This window comes from Nicotiana attenuata, chromosome 8 (genome assembly GCF_001879085.1).
Source record: "Nicotiana attenuata strain UT chromosome 8, NIATTr2, whole genome shotgun sequence".
NCBI lineage: Eukaryota > Viridiplantae > Streptophyta > Magnoliopsida > Solanales > Solanaceae > Nicotiana > Nicotiana attenuata.
The window spans coordinates 40,987,560-40,998,672 of NC_031996.1; positions in this window are offsets into that span (position 1 = coordinate 40,987,560).

The window sequence follows — 11,113 nt, forward strand, 5'->3', positions numbered from 1 at the left end:
ATAAAGTTTGAGGAGTTAGAAACTCCTCTTCTTCTTCTTCTATCCCCTACTTCCTCGATTCGGTCAAGGCTGGTGGTTGTGGTTGATATTTGGCTTCCTGTTTACCTTTGATGCCCGACCTTTCCGAGGTTGATAGTGTTGATATCGGTGTTACCTCATCGACCGCAAACATTTCCTTTGCGGCATGCTGCTCCCCGTATACTATTTTTACACCGTCCGTTGTCGGGAATTTCATCATTTGGTGGAGAGTCGAGGGGACTGACCTCATGTTGGGGATCCAAGACCTCCCGAGTAGGGCATTGTACCTTATGTCGCCCTCGATCACATGGAATTTGGTATCTTGAAAGGTTACAGCCACGTTCACCGGCAAAATAATCTCCCATTTAGTTGTTTTACTAGCCATATGAAAGTCGTTTAAGACCTGAGCTGCGGGCACAATCTGATCTTGTAGGTCGAGCTGCTCCACGACCCTTGATCGGATGATATTCGCTGAGCTACCTGGATCCACTAAAACACACTTAACTTTGTGTGGCTGAGAAATGCCTTCTGCTTCTTCGTCGTTGAATGATAAGGAGCCTTCAGGCACATAATCTTGGGTTCGTTTCTCCCTGGTATTTGATACCTTAGTGCGTTTGAATATGGGTCCTTGTGGAATATCGACGCACCGACGATCATATGAATGACATGCTAGGGTTCCTCCTGTTCATTTTTCCTGTTGGCGTCCCTTTCTCTGAAATGATTCTTGGCTCGATCGCTGAGAAACTCTCGAAGGTGGCCCTCATTGAATAGACGGGCTACCTCCTCTCTTAATTGCCTGCAATCCTTGATCTTTTGGCCATGCGTGGCATGATACTTGCGCTTCAAATTTGGGTTTCTTTGGGAAGGATCGGTCTGTATGGGTCTGGGCCACCTAGTATCTTTGACCCTTCCGATTGCTGATACAATGCCCGATACGTCGATGCTAAAGTTATATTCTGATAATCGAGGTGCCTCTATGGGATCGGTATGCTTATCAAAACCACTTTTGCTCATAAGTCCTCGAGAATTCAGTCATCGATCACTTCTTAGATCATTCCGTGCGGAATTACGTCATGAACTATTGTTCCTTCGATCTGCGGCATATGGTTGATCTCATTCTCTGTTCGACCTTGGTTCCCTATCGACGTCCCTTGGGGTTTTAATTGCCGAATTGTTCGGATGTACTGAACCAGAAGGGGCACCTAATTGATCGTCCTCGACCCTGATCTTCGATTGATATCGATTGTGCATATCATCCCAAGTTACAGCTGGAACTCGACCAAATTTTGTTTCAACTGTCGTGATGCTTATGAACTCCGCTCGTTCAACCTTTGGGTGAAAGCTTGAACGGCCCAATCATCTGTGACCGGTGGCAACTCCATGTGTTCCATTTGGAATCGGGATACGAACTCCCTTAACATTTCGTTATCCCTTTGTCTTATCTTGGAAAGGTCCGATTTTCTCGTTGCGACCTTTATGGCCCTGGCGTGTGCCTTCACGAAAGAATCTGCTAACATCGCAAATGAGTCGATGGAGTTTGGTGGCAGGTTGTGATACCAAATCATTTCTCCCTTTGATAAAGTTTCCCCAAATTTTTTCAACAAAATGGACACAATTTCATCATCTTCTAAGTCATTTTCCTTTATTCCACACGTGTACGAAGTGATGTGTTCATTAGGATCGGTGGTCCCGTTGTATTTAGGTATATCCGGCATACGGAACTTCTTAGGAATGGGCTTCGGAGCCGCACTTTAAGGAAAAAGCTTCTGCACGAACCTTTTCGAATCCAAACCTTTTAGGATCGGGGGTGCCCCTGGTATCTGATCAACTCGGGAGTTGTATGTTTCCACTTTTTTATCATTATCTTCGATTTTCTTCTCTCCTGACTCAATTCTTTTGGTGATCTCCTCGAGCATTTTCATTATTGCAAGATCAATCCCTGATTTGTTATTCGACCTTTCTGGCACTGGCACGGTACGACGAGTGATTTCTGGCTCGACCCCACTTGGAGTCCTATGTTGATTTTACAATAGAGCGATTGCAACCTGCTGAGCCTATAGCATCTCGAATATCACCTTGAGATTAAGTCCTCCGTCTCCTCTGCCTTGTGTACCTTGACCACCAGATCGGCCTTCCCTGCGTACACTCCCTTCGGGGTCCACGCCTAGGTCCGCCTTTAGAGCAACGTGTGAACTGATATCGACTGGATCGGCAACCGGTGCTCCTCCGAGATTAGCCGGTGGCATCTCGGCTCCTAGAGCAATTACATTGTCATTTTCCCCGTGAAATCCGAGACCATCATCACCATGTACGGGTGCGTTTTGTGAGTTTGGCATGTTTTAACCTGAGAGCAAAAATACTTGACAAGAACAAGTGTGAAATAACGTGCGTGTTATCAGAATCAACACTGAAACAATCAGTATTATCCTTAGCCCCACAGTGGGCGCCAAATTGTTTACCCTAAAATTCGAGTAACAATTAAACTTATATTGTGGTTTTAAAGATATGTGATTTAATCCAATACCAATTGATAAACAAGGAATTAAGTAGATAAATTAAAGAATAAAATAGATCAAACAGGTATGCAAGCCAAATCTCGACCTCGACCTATGGTAGTCTCGAGGTGCGATAATACGAATAGCAAATGATAAAGCAACTCTGATGAATAGTAAGTGAAATAGCAAGAATTTAACGAGCGTATATTTTCTTATCAGTGAACAATCATGCCTACAAATGAACGGGATCCCCATTTATATAATAGGGGAGTCCTAAATAAGGTACACTTCTAATTATAGTAGGAAATCATATTTGACAACCGATTAACCGCCGAGGACCAATCCATTACGAAATTCACGCCGTGATCTTCGGTCCGTTGCGGGTATCTCGCTCTTTCTGTTACTGGATTATACCGATATCATCTCGAAGTCTGCCCTCTTCTGACCTCGGTGAGTGATATCGACCTCGATCTTGGAAAGGAACTTCGACCCCGAGCTCGACGTCCTGGCCTTTCGACGTGGTATCACTTTTTTCATCAGAGAACAAAATCGGGGTTACCCCGATTTCTACCGTGTACAACCCCTATTGCTTTCTTTCTTCCTAATAGTCCTAATCATATACTCCATCTCTAAATTTATACTTCACTTTTCAGTATTTTCAACTGTATATTTAACATTTGCCTACCCAGAATTTACTAAATAATTTATACTCATGTATATACTCAATACTAGTCAAACTATATCCATTTGGGTCTGAATGAATGTGTATTTAAATAAAGGAATATTTTTTATGCTAGCGTATATCCGTTATTGTTTAGCCGCATTCCGTTCCCACCAACTACTTGAATATTAGATTTTTCAATAGTAATCAGTAAATTATTTTTAAAAACGTCGTGCTAAATACAGGCCTGAGAAAAACAATTATAATTATACATTCTTTCAGATTGAGTAGACAGCGTGCTTCCACGAACATTTGTCAAGTAATGCTCGTGAGGTTGTATGCCATGACCAAATTGAATAATGCTATAGATAAACAGCTTGCAATCTTCATTCAATGTTTTTTTTTAAATACAGTGGTGGATCAAAACAATTGATCCACAACTGACTCGAAATATTATAGTATATAAAAAGATTTAATTATTCGATGTTTGGAACCTATTGACTCGATTACTTCAGATGCGCGCTGTAGAAATTTCACTATGAGCGCATGGTTTAACGCTCTCTACTAAAGGTGATAGTGCTACTAGGGTTTAAACTTGCGACTTTTAATTAAGGCTAGAGGAACCTTTACTAGTAAAAAAAATATACTTTTGAGAATCCATTCTCTTAAACTCAGAATGTCTAAATTCTCAGAATCTGATTTTAATTATTGAGAAAAATATTATAAAAAAAGAAAGATATGGATATCTTGAGGGACATGTAAATATTTCACTGGCCATGATGTCCAAAATGCCTTCATGTCACGTGATTTAGGCAGTGAAATGAATTCATACTTTTCAACTGGACAAAGAAAAGAAGTAAATGGGAGATGCTTCATTCTTTTAATACTGTCACTGCTCTTTTCCTAGTTAGGTATTGATATTATGGAGACAATGCGAAACCACTAGAACGTGGAACTGTGAGGCAAACGTTCTATACATGTTCATTTATCGTGACTAAAAAACATACATTTATTTATATGGCCAAAAAATAATTATATTTATATTATATAACATTAAAACTTTTGGTGTTGGGTTATTAAAGTTAGGTGGATGTAGAATGTGGCCACCGGAGTGACAGTAATGTTCTCCTCATGGTTTTCCAGTATTAAAGATTAATTAGGCGTTTGGCCATAAACTTTGGAAGTTTTTTCAAAATAGAATTAATCTAATTTTTGTGAGATTTTGCAAACCAAAACTTCAAATCCCAAAAATAGCTTAAGACTTTTTTTGGGGGGCCAAATCATTACCAATTGGGACGTTTTAGCTGAAAAAGGGGACTTTTAACATGTCAAAACTTGCCCTAAAAAATGTTAAAAATACATTATGAATTATACATCAAACTTCACCCAAATAAGCTTTTTCAAAAAATATTTAGGAATCTGTGTCCAAACAGGTCCTAAGAGTACAACAATTTATATAATTGGTTATTTGGTTGAATCAAGTGATCGACGTTGGAAAAAAATCAAGTGATTGAATTAATAAGAGTTATAAGAATTCAAATAATTGTAAAGAAAAGTGATTCAAGTTCATCAAATTAATCATACATATAAGTTATTTTCCTCCATTTGGTTTATACATTTTCCTTAAGGAAAACATTAACTTTTAATAATTTAGGCTAATTTCCTTGAAGAAATATTTTTTTACATACCAAAGATTCCTTCTTTGATAAACAGATATAACCGTAAAAGCTAGTAATCTTTTGCTTTAATTTTATGGACCTAGCTGTTTGTACTACGTAATTTGTTGGTTAAGTATGACTATTTATGTGTAGCAATTTTAACTTAATAAGCATCTTATTCTCCACGTCTTACTACTATTATTCTTTTATTATAGTGTCTTTAATTATAAATTAATTTAGATTTGCATGAAAGCTTTCGAACGTGTATCGTGTCAAGCATTATGGCCTTACATTTAAGTAGGTTACAATATATAGCTGTACAATTAATTACTATTTTTTTAAAACTATAATCTTGTGGTCCTCAGCAATTTGTATTGCTAAACGATAACAAGCTAATTTTTAGCTGCTATATGGCATCTCTTGGTAAATGAAGATGACGCGAAAATAAGACATCTTTACAATATTCTTTTTAAATTAAAATGACTATCCTTCTCATTAATTTGGTTCCACACAATTGATCATATTAGGGTTTCATATTGAGAAATAGATCGTTACTATCATTGAATTAATTAACTCTATACTCGGTATAAATTTTTGAGAATAAGTATTGTTCGACCAAAAAGATTTAGACTTTATGTTGAACTAATTAAATGAGAAGATTTTAGGTAAATCCTAGTCAAAGATAATTTACTCTAGATCTAAGATAGAAGATATGAGTAAGAAAAATAAGCAAGCATAAGATTTAGCTATAACATTGATTAAATCTCATTATATAAGAAGAGGATGGCGATTTTCATAATATTAAACAACAATGAAAATTACATGGATGAAAAATGGGTCACCGATCCTTAACAAGGTAAAACCCTCTACCTTTGATATGATGAGGTTAACGACATATATTGAGGATCTGAGCTTCCTCGCTTCTTTCTCCTTCATGGGGAGAGAGAGAGAGATGGAAATCCTTTCTCTTTTCAGAGAACATGTCTGCGTGTATATTTGTTCCCTTTTCTTCTTCTTCTCACTAACTTTATATACTAGGTCTTCTTTTTTACCCAACGGTCATTCACCATAGTACTTAAGTCGTTTGACTATATTACGGGTTGACCTTTGAAATGTCGTAACATCCAGTTCGCCGCTCAAGCGTTCTGAATACATGATCTCGGCCGTGGCCGAGGTGCGTGTCGTTATAGCGATGTATGGATACGACTTTGGCCCAAGCAACTCTTCGTCGTTCCCTTCCACGCAGATTCTTGTCTAGTCAGATTTCGATCCATAAAGTTAGACCCTCCGCCTGTTGGGGTCGCCTCTTGGCGAGCTCGATGGATGGACTTTGTCAATTCAAAAATTGTGAGAAATCTGAGCACTTTATGCGAGAGGCAAGCACCTCGTGGCGAGGTAGCGACATGATGTTTCGAGAGCTGCGTCAGACCGTCACGTCAGTTCAGAATGTTATTAATAATTCTCATGCGTCATTATGTTGCACGTTTTCTATGCATCGCGTTGTTTCCTGTGCCCTTTCCATTTTCTAAATGGCGGTGTTTGGTTTTCCCGCTCTGCGGTATTTGGTTTTCCCGCTCGGGACATTTATATCCCTATAAATAGGGGAGAATCTTCCATTTGAATGTTACGCTTCTTAATCGCTCTGGAGAGGTTTTTGCAACTCTTCTTCTTCTCCTTCAGTTTCTCATATTTATATTTCTGTTAGAAATTCTTGTGACCGCTACCTTTTTCCCTTATCATTCCGGTTTCTCTCAATCAAAGAAAAGATGGCTAGCGCATCTTCCAACCCCGATAGAGCCGTTGGTGCTCCGGTGCCGGAAAATGATGTTCCCTTAATCGAAAAGGGAGTGGGTACGGCGGAGGACGAGAGTTTTACGATGGTAGATGAGGTGGTTCCTCGTCCAGGGAAGGCGAGGACTGATTTCAACGGCCCTGCTGGGGATGAGCCGGAACCTGTATTCTCAGCTATGGATGCTGCGGCGCTCACGTCGTTCAAAGTCAAATGGGGGATTCCCGATCATATTGAATTAGTGCCGGCGGGTCGGGACATAGTGCATATACACCGCTTGCGCTATTGCGCGTTCTACGCATATCCATTTATCATTGGATACACGCTTCCCCTTCCCTCGTTGGCGGTGGACTTCTGCCGCTTCTACGAGGTGTGTCCGGCTCAACTCTCTCCGTACGTATACAAGCTCTTCCTTATGCTTAGCAAGTACGCGGAGCTAGCCGATCAGGGGATTTCTCTACAACACATGCTTCATCTCTTCGCCCCTCATTTCCTTAGGGGCACGATGATTCACATGAGCAACCGAGGAACCAAGGGTTTGGTGGTAAAGATGGATGACAAGCCGTCGTTTTTGGGAGAATTTCTTCTACATCCGAACAGAGCACGTGGTGTCGAACCCTGCCGGGTTTCCTGAGGCGTGGAATTTTGCCCGTAAGTCTCCCTTTCCTTTTATTATATTACATTTTTCTTGAACATGGCTGTTGGTCGTCTCTCTTTAGTGATCGTAGTGTTTCTTGTTTTTGCAGCCGAGAGGGTGTCTCCTCCGCAAGTTGCCAACATTCGCAAATGGGTGAGCGCGATTCTTCCCCACACGATGGGAATCCGCGAATGGGCGCCTTTTTATGACAGGCTTGGGCGCAAACCTTCCACTGGTAAGTCAGCTTATTTTGGCCTTAGTTGTTTTATTCTTTGCTCCGTCCTTTTCTTTGTCTTTGTTTGATCGAATTTCTTATCGACATGTCGGAGAGGAACGAGAAGGACAAGGGCTCCTGCCCTTGCTTTCAGTCAATCGTCTTCCTCTGCCCGACCCGTACCAAGAGCAACTGTGGACGAGGGCGGCCGAAGTTTAGTTGCTCGGCGGGCCGGGTCCGCGACCGAACCCGTTCGTTTGGAGGTTGCTCCTCGATCAGAGACTTCGATCCCTACAGTTTGTTCAAAGGGTGAACCTTCTTGTGGCAGTGGCGAAGAGGCCCCGTCAAAGAGGCGGAGGATAGTGTTGGTAGGGGCGTCTTTGGCTGAAATGCCCTCGAAGGGCGACCTCATTTTGGTGGTGCCTGAAACCGGCGGTGGTGCCAGCCTAAGTGTGGAGACGATGCCCGTTGCGGGTGTGGAAGAGGGTGCTGCGGCAGGGGGACAGAGTTTCGAGGCTGCCGCGAGTGTTCCGAGCGGCCCATCGATGTCTCGACCGGCCCGTATCCCATCTTCGCTAGTGAGAGGTTGAAGGGCGTAGTGGTGGAGGATTATGAATCTGATTCTGACATCGATCCCGAGGACCTGAGGATGTTTGAGGAAGGCTTTTCCAGGGTCGATGTGAGGGTGGAAGGCCCTTTCCGTGTGCTCGAAATCTCGTCGGATTTTAACCTGTTGGAGGACACGGTGGATTTAGTGCCTCATTTTGATCTTCTGTACTCCGCTGCCGAAAGCATATTTCTTTTGGAGATTAGTGATTCTGGTTTGTCACGCGGTATGGCGGGGATGGCCTTGAGAGTGAGTTTCCTTTTGTTATTTTCTCTGTCTTGTACCATTTGCATTCGCTGATTCTTCTCTTTTTTAATACTTATATGCTGGAGATCGAGAGTGCTCGTAGGACTGAGACGCGGGCTGATGTCTTTCTAAAAATGGCCGAGAAGTATCGGCGGTATCGCAGCAGGTGTCGTGAGATACATGAGCAACTTAGGGCGGGCACTAATACTCAATCTGTCAGGGAGGAGTTGGAGAAAAGAGGCGAGGACCTGATGCGATCTATCTGCAGATGCAGCGAGCTCGAGGAGCTGCTTAGTGCCAAAGACGAGGAGCTCGAGGTGGGCAAAGGGGTTGCAGCGGAATGCGAGGACCATCAAGCGAAGGTGCTGTCTTTGCGAGCCGAGCTTGAGCAGAATGTCAGTAGAGTCACCAACCTAAGTGCAGAGTGGACGGAGAAGGTAGTTGAGCTAGAAACGAAGGTGGCCGAGTTGGAGAGAGCTAATAGAGCTCGAGTGGCGGTGGCGCTGGAAGACACTATCCGCATCCTCAGGTCTGAGCGGGAAGCTGAGAAGGCGATGGCTGCTCAGAGGGAAGCGCAGTTGGAGGAGCGGATCGGTGAACTTGATCGGGATGCTTCGAGCCTGGGAGAACGAGTTACGGCTCTCGAGGCCGAGAAGGCGCAGCTGTTGGCTCAGGCCTGCCTTCAAGAATCTGCCCATGTTGCTGTTGTCCATGTTGAGGCCCAACGATATATATATATATATATATATATATATATATATATATATATATGGGTTTGTGGACGGCAGGGAGCGTTCTTGAGGCCGCTTTTGAAGATGCTCGGGTGAAGGCACGCGAGGCTCGTTTTGCCTGCGGTTATGACCCTGCGACACTGGAGGCCGCTGGGGGTGCTGTAGATGGGCTTCCTTCGATGATGACAATGCCGGAGAAGACGGTGGTGGAGATGAGGCCGAATGAATTTTTTATAGCTCTCTGTACTTAGTTCTTTTTTTTTCTTTTGTTGTTGCTGGGTGGCCCCCCCTTTTTGGCCCTTTGTAAAATATATTTTCTTTGAATGAAATGGTCGTCTTGTCTTCGTTCGTGTGTTTTTGGCTTTTCCTTCTCTTTTCCCTTCTGAATTTCTTGGATTTTCTCGCACTAAGTCCCTGACTTCTGGTAGTTGATCCAAGTGGGTTCGATTTTGACCCGCTAATTTGAACTTGACTTTGTTAAACCGAGCGGGGTTGAGTCTCGTCTTGCAAATTTTGAGCGAAGCCAATTTGGATTTGTTAATTCGATCGAGGTCAAATTTTTTCATACCGGTTTCGAGCGAAGTCACTTTTGACTTGTTAGTTCGAGCGAGGTCGAACTTCATCTCACCAACTTGGGCGAAGTCACCTCGGACTTGTCAATTCGAGCGAGGTCGAATTTTGTCTCCCCAACTTGGGCGAGGTTAGTTTTGACTCGTTAGTTCGAGCAAGATCGAAATTCACTTTCGCTTGGCGGTGGTCGGGGGCCACATGGGTGTTAATTTGAACGAGATCAAATTGTGGCCCGCGATGAGTTCGAGTGAGTATGTTAACTTGAGCGGGATCGAATTTTATTCACTTGGTGACGATCGGGGGCCGTAAGGGTGTAAATTCGAGCGAGGTCGAATCGTAACCTGTTAGGAATTCGATCGAGGTCGAACCTTCCTTCCGCTTGGCGATGGATGATGGCCGTAAGGGTGTAGAATCGAGCAAGGTCGAATTGTAACCCGTTGTGAGTTCGAGCGAGGTCAAACTTTCCTTTCCCTTTGCGATGGCGGATGTCCATAAGGGTGTAGATTCGAGCGAGGTCGAATTGTAACCCGTTGTGAGTTCAAGCGAGGTCGACTTTCCTTTCGCTTGCGATGGCCATAAGGGTGTAGATTCAAGCGAGGTCGAATTGTAAGCCGTTGTGAGTTCGAGCGAGGTCGAACTTTCCTTTCGCTTGGAATGGCCATAAGGGTGTAGATTCGAGCGAGGTCGAATTGTAGCCCGTTGTGAGTTCGAGCGAGGTCAAACTTTACTTTCGCTTGGCGATGGCCGATGGCCATAAGGGTGTAGATTCGAGCGTGGTCAAATTTTCCTTTCGCTTGGCGATGGCCGATGGCCATAAGGGTGTAGATTCGAGCGAGGTCAAATTTTAACCGGTTGTGAGTTCGAGCGAGGTCGAACTTTCCTTTCGCTTGGCGATGGCCGATGGCCATAAGGGTGTAAATTCGAGCGAGGTCGATTTTCCTTTCGCTTGGCGATGGCCGATGGCCATAAAGGTGTAGATTCGTAATATTTAGTCGGCTGAACCGGCATAAGATTGCCATGGCGAGCATACGTGCAAGCTTTTTGTGCTTATGTTCTGCCTGTGTTGGAGAGACTTTATGTTCCATGGGCTTACCGCCCAATCCCAGGCTGTGGAGGTTTTTTCTTATTAGTGCCGGCTTGTTCTGAGCCGTTTGTCTGTTATTCGCAATATTATACGGTGTGGAGGGTTTTGCTCGACCGTTGCCTTCGGACGATGTGGTGCGGAACGTTTTCCTGGCGTGTTGTTTTTGTGGTGTTTGTTCCTTGTTCGCGCATCTGGGAGAGTGCTCATGTTCCTATCCCAATCCAGAAAGAAGGAAAAATAACAAGTTAAAACCAAACGAAGTCGTCCGTTACCTTGACCTGATTGGCTGGCAAGGTGAGAGGGGCGTTGTAGAACGACTCATTTAGTCTCGTACTCGAATGACAGTTTCAGATTTGGTAGCTCCGTGCCTAGCTCCGTCGTTAGTCGAGTTTGGACTTCTTAC